Source organism: Lynx rufus, unplaced genomic scaffold, assembly GCF_022079265.1.
Source record: "Lynx rufus isolate CCGP_SWC_20201006 ecotype Redwood Valley unplaced genomic scaffold, mLynRuf1.p SCAF_2, whole genome shotgun sequence".
Lineage (NCBI taxonomy): Eukaryota > Metazoa > Chordata > Mammalia > Carnivora > Felidae > Lynx > Lynx rufus.
In genome coordinates, this window is record NW_025814834.1 from 145,261,164 (window position 1) to 145,273,970 (window position 12,807).

A 12,807-nucleotide genomic window follows, 5' to 3' on the forward strand; every position below is an offset into this window, starting at 1 on the left:
CTTCCCAGCCTCCTTCAGGGCAAAGGAGTCAGGCTTAAGCTGCTGTTAAAGATCTGGTTTTTCTACTGACCACAAGCCCTCTGAGATTTGACTCCTTCTGCCCAGGGTCCCACCAGGGAGTTTTGCCACAGAGGGAAAAATTCCTTAAGGAAAGAACACTTGACTCCATGTAACAACCTGGGGGCTAACCAAAGTCTGGCCCAGGTACCCCCTTGAATTTATCCCCTGGAAAATGTATTTGTTTTCTACTTCATATTGTCATGTCCTACCTATGTGCATGTTAGCGGTGAGGAGGAGGGGAGGGGGAGGCTAGAGGGTGCAGGACTAGACCATAAATGCACTGAGGGCAGAGATTTGTCCTTCCTTTTGCCTTTGCATCCTTAGCGATTTGCCTGGCCGTAGCAAGTACTCTGCAAATGGGTGCGGAATGCATCACGTTTAAGCACGCTAATTCATTAGCAATAACCACAGTGCCAGACACTGTGACCCATGCTTTCTAAAAAATGATTTCTTTTTTTTTTTCCTTTTTAAAGATTTTTTTTTTTATTTTTAAGTAATCTCTACACCCAACATGGGGCTCAAAGCCACCACCCCGAGATCAAGAGTGTCACACTCCACTGACTGCGCCAGCCAGGCACCCCTAAAAATGATTTCTAATTCTCAGCAGAACTCTCTTTTGTAGGTGAATCATTATTCCCATTATATGGATGAGGAAACTGAGGCACAAAGTGGCTAAGGGACTTGGCCAAAGGCATTGAAGTAATTTAAGTGAATGCACCAGATAATCTTTGCAGTGTGAGGAGCCACAGAGCTTGCACATGGGACAGGCTACGGGAAAAGGAGAGGAAAGGCAGCTGGCATCTTCTTCCAAGCACAGCTGCTTTCCCAGCCAAGTCTCTGCAGAGGCAGAGAGGCAGCCGTGTCATCATCACACAGGAAGCACTTGTTGACCTTCTTAGACTCTCAGATCTCTGAGACCATTTAGGTCCATCAGGAAGTGAGGGATAGAGCCCAGACCAGGACCAGCTTTCCTGACTGCCTATCTGGTGCTTTACCTACCCTGCAGACATGAGCAAAAAAATAGAAAAGCTCATTGTACTCATCAGGATAGGCCACCTGCTATAAACACTGCCACAAGTATCAGTAGCTTGATACAATGAGAATTTGTTTCTTGTTTCTGTCACAATCCAATGTAAGTAGCTGGTGGGCCTTCCCCCTTCCCTCTGGGTGAGCCCTCTCTTAGGCTCTTGGTGTTCTTGGTGTCCTGTTCATTCAGCCAGCAAATGAAAATGAAAAAAACAGACCAAGGATGGTACCTGGGAGGGTTTAGCAGGCCAGGCCTGGAAGTGGCCCATCTCACTTCCATTGTCTGGAATTCAGTCAGGGGGCCACATGTAACTGCAAGGGACTCTGGGAAATGTAGTCTGTGCTCTGGAAGAAGAGCACTCTCATGGACACTCATGAGTTCTAGAAGTATCTCTTGAGAGGAGCAGGATCAAGGGGCCTGTCTTCACTTTGTAATTTTGTCCTGAATTTACTATGGGCGCTTGAACTTTAGGTCCCTATAATATATTTATTTAAATATGGTTTCCTTTGAGGTCACTGCAGTTAGCACACTTGTAAACAGGGGGAAAGGAGGGGGCAGTGGCAGTTTTAAGCTGATAAAAATTTCATATAGCTTTTCAGGGTTGCTTGTCCTATTTTTTTTTTTTTTTTTTTTAAGAAAGAGATTGAGAGTGAGCAGGGGAGAGGGGCAGAGTGAGAGAGAGAGAGAGAGAGAGAGAGAGAGTGAGAGAGAGAATCCCAAGCAGGTTCCATACTCAGTGCAGAGCCCAACATGGGGCTCAATCCCACGACACTGGGATTGTGACCTGAGCCAAAATCAAGAGTCCGATGCTCAACTGACTGAGCTACCCAGGTGCCCCATTTTGTCCTATTTTTGTTGTTATTTGGTTGACTGAATTTTGTTTTGTTTTGCTTTGTTTTTTGTTTTGTGAACATTCATTATATAGTTACTATATGCTAAGGGCTACACTAAGCACTTAACATGTGTTATCTCTGTTAATCCTCATAACAATGCTGGGAGGTGAGTGGTATCATCATCCTCACTTTACAGATATGAACATGGAAGCTTAAAGAGGCTATAAACAGACTAAAGTCACAAAGCCTGTAGGTATGAAAGCTGAGATTTTAACCTGGGCCTCCCCCCATTCCAGACCCTATGCCATATACTCCGTCGGCCTGTGGCTGGCAAGCTTCTGGCCAGAGCTAGAGCCCAGTCCAGCTGAGACAGGCCTCTGAAGTCCAAGCATCTCTGCCGTGTGAATTCCATTTGTTGACACTGGGGTCACCATGTACCTCTCTCCTGTGGAAGCTGCCAGGGCATCCAGGCTCCTATAAACATTCTCACCACGTGAAGGGATGTCAGAGTTGCAGCAGCTCTTCCTTGAATATAAAACAAGTTATTTCATATTTACACATTTTTTGGTCTACATTTTGGAGACGAATTTCACCAAAATGAATTAATTTATGCTCAGCCCTGTATCTCTCCTCAGTAATATTGAATTCAATGAGATATTTCAAAAGGAATCTGCAGCAGTTCTCTTAAACCTCTATGGTTCCAGGCTAGTCAGATCTTTCATTACATGCTTTTAAATACTTAGAACACCCTGGGAGTGAAGCCCTGGATCAATTAGGGCAAACTGACTAAAGGTTAATTTAACTGAGCCCCCAGCAGATGCTCTGCCTGTCCTTGTGGCTCGAGGGTCTAACAAGCTGAGCTACTTTGTGTAAACACCATTAAAAGCATAACTGGACCCGGGTTGTGTATCTACCCCACCAATAGAGAGTAGCTTAAAGAACCTTATTAGAAGAAAACCATTGGGTGTAAGGGTGGGGAGCAGAAGGGAGAGAAGGGGGTTGTTGAGCTATTGAACTCTAATTGAACAATAAACAAGGGCTTATTATAAGCTCTGCTCCCAGTACTCAGCCTGTGACTCCCTTTGGGAGTTTCATTGCAAGCAGAATTTAATCACACATCTGTCTTTCCAGGGCATCATACCACTCCACTTGCCTCTAGTTCAAGTACCTGAAAAGTGTGAACAATGGATTTTGAGATCATGATGCCTTAGAGGTTGACTATGCAGGGAGAACTCAAGCAGCACAAGGCTGAAACTACTCAAAGGTGGTCCCATGGCTCAGGAATCAGGCATGGAAATGGCTCCAGTCCTGTGCACTCTTCTCTAGCAGTGACAACCATCATGGCAACTGGAAGCCATGATAACTTCTCAGGGACTCATTATCTGGTTTTCAGGTTATTCCCAAGGAGGTAGGGGGAGCACCTGAGTCCCCTTCTCCTCAACTAGCCCAGTGGTTCTGTATCCTGGCTGAGTATCAGAATTACCTGGGGAGCTCTTTAAAATACTGATGCCTAGGGGTCTTATCAAAAGGATGGTATTTTTTACAAGCTCCCTGAGAGGACCTAATGAGCAGCCCAAGCTGAGAAGCATGGGAGTGGCCTCGACCCTTCTCCAGCTTGGTTGAGTACTTTGGTCCTGGACATCTTGGATATAAAAAAATAGAAATGAGGTGGGCCTCAGAGCTGCTACTCATGGCTGACAGCAGCCACTGGGTGGGCCAGCTGTACCTAAGCCTCTATTGCACAAGGAAGATGGTAGGACTGTATGATCCTCATGGGCAGCCCCCAACTCAAGTTTCTTGCCTTTCTTCCCATCACATGGTCTTATTGCCACATGACAATTTAATGAACATTTACGGAATATTTTCATATGCCAGGTGCTGGGCTGGGCAATATAGAGAGAAAGAGAAGAAAAAGACATGGTCCTTATCCTCAAAGAGTTTAACAACAACCTTCACCAGGGAAGCAAATACAATAGTATGGAAATCAGTTTCCTACATATTAACAGCTCTTATTAAAGGTTGAGATGAGACATAAAAGTAGGATTACATAACATTTTCAGAGATTATTGGTGCTTTTCCCCATTATAGAGTTAATTAACGACTTTAAAGTCTTTTCTCCCAGATCCATTCTCTCTCTCTCTCTCTCTCTCTCTCTCTCTCTCTCTCTCTCTCTCTTTCTGTCCCTCTCCAGTGCATGCACATGTGCACACAGACACATACCTTCTTCAGAAACAGGAAAGGGCTAAACATAGATATTTTAGATACCAGCCACAGGCCTGCTATCTTTTTTTATGGGGAACCTGTTTGTAGGAAAACCTGAGTGAACTAAAGTTTAATCAAGGCTGCAGAGTCCTTCTAAGGAACAGGAGCCCCCATCTAAGCTCAATGTGCCTTTGCACATGGCTGCTTCAGACCCCCGCGTTCATTTAGTCAACTAAGATTTGAGCCCTGTTATGCAGATACCATGCTAGACACTAAAAAATGTTATAGTGAACCCCTGACACCATCCCCCCTACCCTACTGGTGCTTAAAATCTAGTGAGGAAGACAAATGTGAGTGTAAAATTACTACTGTTGTAAGTGAAGGTACATTGAGGGATGTAATATTGTTAAAATGGAAACAGACCCAGGACATCGAGGAAGGACCCCCCCAGAACTTGGCCATGAACCTGAGCATCACATCTACAATGTGATGGGCTGGTGACGAGGTGGTGGTGGCATTTCATTCCAGTCAGAAGGAAAAGTATAAATCAATTAGTGAGGATGGGCTAGAATTAGCGAGGATGGGCTAGTGGTTCTCAGAGTGTGGTGTTCAGACTGCTGTGGGTACCAGAGGTCCTTTCAGAGGTTCCATGAGGTCAAAATTATTCTCATAATTATACCAGGATGTCATTGCTCCTTTTCACTGGGTTGACATCTGCACCAGTGACATAAAAGCACTGGTGGCAAAACTTTGGGGTGTCAGCAAGGCAGTGGCACTAAACTGTACTTGTAACCACTGTATTCCTTTTCCACGTACTTGTAGCTGGGAGAAAAGCCAGTTTCACTTAGAAATGCCTTTGATTAAGCAATAAAAGTTATTCTTTAATTAAATCACCACCCTTGAGTACACATCTTTTTAATATTCTGGGTGACAAATGGGAAGTACGCATAAAGCACTTCTGCATACAAAGTGCAATGGCTGCCTTGAGAAAAAGCACTTGTTTGATTTTTTGAGCTGTAAATGGAACTAGCTGCTTTCACCATGAAATACAGTTTTCGCTGGGGAAAAAAAAAAAAAAAAAAAAGAAACCAAAACCAAAAACTACTGACCATAAACCATAAACCATAGTTTGTGGTTATTCAAACTTAGGTTCTTGGCAGACCTTTGTTGTTGTTGTTGTTCTTGTTCTTGTTTTATAATGAATAAAGCCCATCTGTCACTTCAAGGAAAATAACTGAAAGTGTTTGTTACCAAAGATGAAACTCAAGCTTTCAAACAAAAATTAGAACTTTAAAACTTGTACGTACTACCATGAGCTTAATAGCTTCCTAATACTTAAAGACTGCAATGAGGTTGATGGTGATACTAATTAATGTGATTTTGTATATATTATATAATGAAATATGTCAACATTTGGAAGATGTGTTTAACTCGGTGAACCTGTCTTTTCCAAATAACCAATGCAAGAGGTTACAAAATCATGCCATGAGTAAAGAATCCATTCAAAGTGCAAGATAGCCCTAATGGGCTTAATGTAACAGAGTATGAAAATTTCATTGGTATAGTTTCAGACTCCATACTGTAACTCACTTTTAAATTTAAATTTTTTTTTTTATCATTTGAGAGAGAGAGAAAGAGTGCGAGTGGAGAGAGGGATTCAGAGAGGCAGAGAGAGACAGAATCTTAAGCAGGCTGCACACTCAGCATGGAGTCCGATGAGGGTCTCGATGTGGGGCTCCATCCCATGACCCCAAGATCATGACATATCTGAAACCAAGAGTCAGATGCTTAATTGACTGAGCCACCCAGATGCCTCCATATTTTAACTAACTTTTAAGAAACTGCCACTTGTCAAGTTTTGATGTATTATTCAAAAAGAATATCCACCATCATCAGAAAAGACTATTAAAATACACCCCTTTTAACTACATGATCTGTTTGAGGCCAGATTTTCTTCACATACCTCAACAACAGTAACAAAACAGATTGCAACTGATTAAATGCAGGAGCAGAGATGAGAATCCAGCTGTCTTCAATTAATCCAGAAACTTGCAAAAATGTGAAATACTGTCATTCTCACTAGTTTGTTTTGGAAGCTAGCTGGTTTTCATAAAAATATGTTATTTATATTAACATGTAATGGTTATATTGTTATTTTAAAATGAATTAATATGTACACATTTTTTAAATGTCTCAGTTTTAATGTCTAATCTGGAAATATTGCCAGATATAATCCACATAAACAAAAGCTCTTTGGGATCATCAATAATTTTTAAGAGTTTAAAGGGGTCCTGAGACCCAAATAGTTGAGAACTGCTGGACTAGATTATTTTGCAGTAACAAAATTGTCTTGAATCTCTGGCCACACAGAACAAATGTTTATGTCTGTCTCATGCACAATCAGGCAACTCTCCAAAGACAGCTGTCTTCCATGCGCTGACTCAGCACCCAGGTTACTCCATCTTGTGGTTCTGCTGTCTCGACATATGGCCTCCACCATTGCTGTTCTGGAAAAGAAAGCTGGAAAATGGCACATCAGCTCCTAACTCTTCTGTTCTGTGTCACGTCCACTCACAGAACTGGTCACAGGGCCCCACCCAACTGCAAGAGGGCTGGAAGATGTGAGAAAGTTTGTGAATATTTGGTGAGCAGCAAATGGCTCCAGGTACCACAGACAAAGAATGTGTGGTGAGAAACTGAAGCTCCTTTGGGAGAAATGATAGGGCGCAAGTAGAGAGATGAAGCACAATGCAAGAAAGGGCAGGGGAGACCTGTAGGGCCCAGACTGTGTAGGCTGGCTTCATAAGCCATGGTGAAGGCTGTGGTCTTTCTTAGAGCAATGGAAGACATTGGATGGTGACAACAATCTCAGCTGTAGCTGTCGAAGACCCACTGTAGCTATGGAAGGAGGTCAATGAAGGGGCACAGGAGTGGAAGCCACTAGGCTGTGCTGACGGATGGCATCTTTAGGGAAAAACAAAAGCCTGGATTTGTGGCACTTGTTGATTTACGGTGTGTAAATACTCCTGCCATGGCCAACTTCAAACTCACCAATTTGATGCTACTGAATGCAGACTCAGGCAGAGACATGCATGATCAACTCTTGTGAACCTGTAGAGATGGTTTCAGTGATGCTGAGGCAATAAAGCGAGTTAGAAAGCTACTCCAGAAAAAAAGATGATGGTAGTCTAAACTTTCGCGTCCTTTGAACACACAGCTGGAGCTAACCCAGTGTTCTGTGTATGCCAGTGGCTGAAACTCCCTGCTCCACCACAAACATCACCACCACCACCAAATATCACCAAGATTTTCCAAACATTGCTATGACATATGAGGGTGAGGCTATCTCCCTATCTCCCTAGCATTCATGCACAGTCTTACCTCCAGGACAAAAGTGTGGGCCTACATCCTTTAAGAGTGAGCAAAGAGGGGCGCCTGTGTGACTTAGTTAAGCATGTGACTCTTGATTTCAGCTCAGGTCATGATTTCACCGTTTTAAGATTGGGCCCCAGGTCAGGCTTGGTGCTGAGTGGGGAGCCTGCCTGGGATTTTCTCTCTGCCTAAATAAGTAAATAAACATTAAAAAAAAAAAAAACGAAAACAAAACAAAACAAAAAGAGAATCAACAAAGAAATATCTCCTCCCCCTTTAGCTCATCTTCCCAGACCCATGTTTGCAAACACCCTCAGATATTCTGGTAACACTTCTCCCCAACTGTTCCAAGGAAGGGGCAGCCAGAAAGCTTCCAGAAAGGCCATACTTGGGTTTTCAACCTCTCCTGATTTCCATGAAAAGATCCACAAGAGTGAAAATAATTACAGTCTACAGCTATAGGTTGCAAATAAAAGTATAAAAAAAAAACTTGCAAGTTTGTGAATGAGATGAACATCTTGGTTTTTGCTGGCTGGTTTAGAATGGAACCAGGTGACTATCTAACAAGGACAAGGGGTAGAGTGAGGGTCCCTACCCCAGGGTTCTCTTACTGAGTTATAGTTACCTGAGGCTTAAAGTAGCAGCCAGATATGCCCTTCATCTAACCCAACCTTGGGTTTAGTTAGTTCACCCAGGCTCTTTTTCCTTCTCCCTTCCCCATACCTGTTTTCAGAGCGAAATAACAGCTTGTGTGAACCTGAAGTGGTGCCTGGGGTGCTGCTATTTAAATAGCTCTGCCTCTAAACACAACAGGTGTCCCTCACAATCTAGATCCCAAAGTTTAACTGTTTGTTTTGTTTTGTTTTCTCCAGAGGGCCATATGGATTTTTTATTTGAAGAGCTTGCCTGGCTCAAATAATAATCTCCACCTCTCACCCTCTTCTGGCCTTCCTTTCTCCCTCCCTTCCTTCCTTCCTCCCTCCCTCTCTCCCTCCTTCTCACTTTCTTTTTCCTCTTTTCTTTTCTCTTCATATAAAGCCACAGACTGAAGTCTTCCTCAGCAGCCTCATCCGTCCCTTCTGATGGTTCTAGAAGTTACTGGCCCTTAAGCAGAGTGACACTACTGTCCTGGCTCTGAGCTCCCCTCTTCCTATTTCTACCTGCTGGACAAACCTCCCAACCCGAGCTAGAAACTTCAACAGATTCAGTCATAATATCTGCACCCTCATTAAAGGTCTTATATAATCTAAGTCACTAGATACTGGAGGATTCAAAGGAGGGCTACGAAGGTTGATGTGGTAGGCAGATGGGGAAGAAAATGCCACCAAAACCTGGATACCACCAAATGCTAACATTCTCTCTTGAGACAAATGACAGGTATGAGAGAATGAAGCATGGACATACAATTTTGTTTTAGAAATTTCCATTTTTATTCCTAAATTAACTGAAACCACTAACTAAATAGAAGACCTGAATGCAGAAGAGGGCACACCTTTTTATTTCACTGGAGTTGTTTAATCCAAATACTTCTGCCTATGTAGGTACAAGTCCCAAGTAACTAGATTAAGAGACTGACTTCTTAGATAGCTAAGTAAAAACATTTTTTAAGTTTATTTATTTTGAGAGAGACAGAGAGAGAGAGAGAGAGAGAGAGAGAGAGAGAGAGAGAATATGAGTGGGGGAGGGGCAGAGACAGGAGAAAGAGAATCACAAGCAGGCTCCACACTGTCAGTGCAGAGCCCAACCGCAGGACTCGAACCCATGTACTCATCACCTGAGCTGAAACCAAGAGTTGGACAGTTAACCGACTGAACCACCCAGGCACCCCAGTAAAAACATTTTTTAAAAAATGATCTCTCATCACCAACATTTGACGAAATAAAGGACATTTTAGCATTCAATATTTCAATGAATTGAACATGATGGAAACCCTCTACATTGTCCTTTTTCACCCAACAAAGGACTGGTGAAAAATGACAGCCCACGTAATAACATTTGAGAAGCCAAATCTCAGTGCATACCACACCATCCAAGAGAAAGAGACTATATTTGGTAGTGATTCCCTTCAGACTTACAGAGAAGTGAAATCTCAGAGGGGTTAAACAACTTGTCCAAAGTCACACAGCTAACAATGTCAGAACTAAAATTCAATCCCAAGATGCAACTCTTTGTATTAAGCCAAGGATAACATTTTCCAGCCCCAATATTGAATAAATTTTACTAGATATATTCTTCCTGCTATATCATTCTCTGCCTATCCTATTATGTTTTTGATTTCACAAGCAAGCCTACCACCAGGTAAAGAGATTCTGGAATAGAATAAGTCCCCCTTGTAAATTATTAGCTTCCTTGATTACAAATCAACCTCAGCAGAGTTTAGTTATCATAAGTCTATTTCCTGAGGCCTCTGAGGCACTATTGGGGAAATGAAGAATAGGTTGTGGGGTTTTTAGACTTGAAAAACCTGATTTTCCAGCCCTAGAACTCAGAGACAATGAACATGCAGACAAGCACTAACAGGGCTGTGGGGAACTGCTCTGGCCAGGCTGGGACCAAGCGGGATGGATCCTCCACCTGCCAGCCAGATGGGTCTCCAGCCAGGTGACACGTGTACTGACCGTGTGACCTTGGGCATGTCACTGGGCCACAGCTTTTCCTCTATGAGTGGCAGAGATCTAGATAAAATCATCTTGAGGGCTTCTTCCAGGCTGACTAAAACAGCAGTAACCAATGTCATTCACAGGACATTTTCTGCTGCCAACCACAGAGGTCAGGCATTTCTCCCCTTTAAGCTACGTACACTCTGGGCATTGAGCAAGACTTCTTTCTTCATTGTTTTTCCAGTATCCTCTACTTTCACCAGCCTCCAGGGAGACGAATACTGGGCCAGCCCAAGCTGTTTCCCTCTGAGGAGTTCTCATGCAGGGCTGAGCTGTAACTCATGTAGCCCAGTAGCACATTTAGGTTTAGGTTTAGGTTTATGTGTATTGCTTGATTGCCCCCATTCATTTAAAAGTGTGACCTCAGTCCACACCCCCAAAATGTCCCCAGAGGGGACATGTCTCACACCCAAGTGGTCAGCTACTATTACCAGGCTGCCTCAGCCTTCTTCCTCCTCTTGTGTCCCATAGAGGTGACTCCCAGCCAATCAGAAAAGTGCCAGTGGGAGTGGACTCTGGATGTTCCCAAAGCTCCCAGTGCCAGTGAGTTTACTGCAGTGAGGAGGAGGAAGGGACCCCCCCCCCACCCGACGCAGTGGGGCTGGGCTCCAGGTCTCACTCAGTGTCCCTCCCATAGTTACATCACCTTGGTCTCTAACTTCCTGTCTCCAGAGGGAGCCAGGAGGGGCAGATGCCATTCATTCCATGGCCTCCATCCTCTTCTTCCTCTCTGTCCCTTCCCCTGTGGAGACTCCCCCACCTCGTGTGTGTGTGTGTGTGTGTGTGTGTGTGTGTGTGTGTATTGGGGGGGGGTGGGACAGGCTGAGGTTATCCCTCACACATATACCCCTAGTGTTGGAGAGTGAGTAGTTCTTGGGAAGGGAACTACGGTAATTGAAGGATAGGGGAGAGAAAAATCAGTTTTCACTGTATCCCCTTTTGTATGGTTTGAATGTTATACCAAGAGCATGAAATGCCTTTTCAATAAAGTAAGTTTTTTTAAAAAGAATGATTTTTGAAATAATCCCACAGGGTCCTGAATCTTTTTTCTTTCTTTTTTAAAATTTATTTATTTTGAGAGAGATTCTGAGAGACAAAGGCAGAGGCAGAGAGAGAGAGAGAGAGGGAGCAAGAGAATCCTAAACAGGCTGTATGCTGTCAGCACAGAACCCAACTCGGGGCTCAACCCCACCACTGTGACATCATGACTCGAGCCAAACTGAGGAGTCAGATGCCTAACCAAAGGAGCCACCCAGATGTCCCACAAACATGCGTATTTTTAACATTACTTTTCCTCTAGTTTCTTTCTCTCTGTGGAGAAATTCCCTATGGGGAACTCCCTGCTGTCTAGCCTTTTTAACTGTTCTCTAAATCAACTAATACACTCCTTTTTGTCCGCCCATCACAACACTCTCATGTGAAGAAATCAACTGGAATGGCAAAAAAGGGAGGACTCAAAACTTCTCTGAAGTGGGAAGATGCTGTAAAGTGTCACCAGTCTTTCCTTCCACCCATTCAAGCATCCATCCATCCATCCATCCACTGAGATTGCTAGGTCTTGGATTGCAGAGTTGATCACAGATGTGGTCCTTCCCCTCAGGGAGCTTCTGGTCAGATGTGAGGAAGGCGTGAACTCAAGCCTGTATTGGCCTAAAATTTCTTTGCATTCCCAAACCAAAAGGCTTATAAGAAACCTGCGTTTGTGCTCATCAAGTGCCCCTAAGATTGGGCTAAATGTACCTTTAGAACAGCCCCTTTAATGCCATATGTTTAAGAATCCACCTTAAACTCTGGTAAACTATGCAATTCCCCCCAGAGTCTATATAACATACAGTAATTTGTTGGTTTTTCAGGCTTTGTGGACCTAAATGAAAGTACCAAAGAATAGGTTACAACTTTTCAGGCTTCCTTTACTCTCAGGCAAATGCTCACCCTGAAGGGATACTTGAGATTGAATGTGGCCAAGCAAGTGAAATGGTTTGGAAATAGCAAATGGCCATCTGAATGCAGGGCATTATTGCCACTATGGCAGCTGCTGCTGACGGTGGGAAGGAGCCCAGAGTCTCTTGAGGCTTTAGTGTGGGTTTGTATGACTGGAACTAAATGAAGTTACATCCCATCCATCAATCAATAGTGACAGAGTAGCCCCTAACTGCCAGGTGCTGGGACGCAGCCCTGAACAAGACAGACAAGGCTCTCCAGCCAGAAAGAAGTGGAGCTTTAAGTAATTGCTCAGGGCATGCTGACAGAGCAGAAGGCCTGGGCCAGTGCTGCCCAAACTTGCTCAGAGTGGGCTTGGATATGGTCTTCCTGTGTCTATGACTGTGCCCCCCTATTTGTTCACAAAGTTGGTCAGAAAGGCAGCATGATGGCAATAGGGACACGGGGAGTCAGGAAATATGGGGTCCAGTCACAATATTTGAGGACACATTGCACTTCTTTCTATGCCAGACTTCTCAGTCGTTAAAGAAAGGATTTTGAAAAAAGAAGAAAGGATGGCTAAGGACAATCTGGTTCCAACAAAAGCTGTGATTCAGGAGTCAGGGAACAGACAGTGGCACCACTCTGAGAGTGCTTACCCAGCTCTTGCACACACATGCATGCACACACACACACACACACACACACACACCATTGCCCCCAAAGTGAGGAC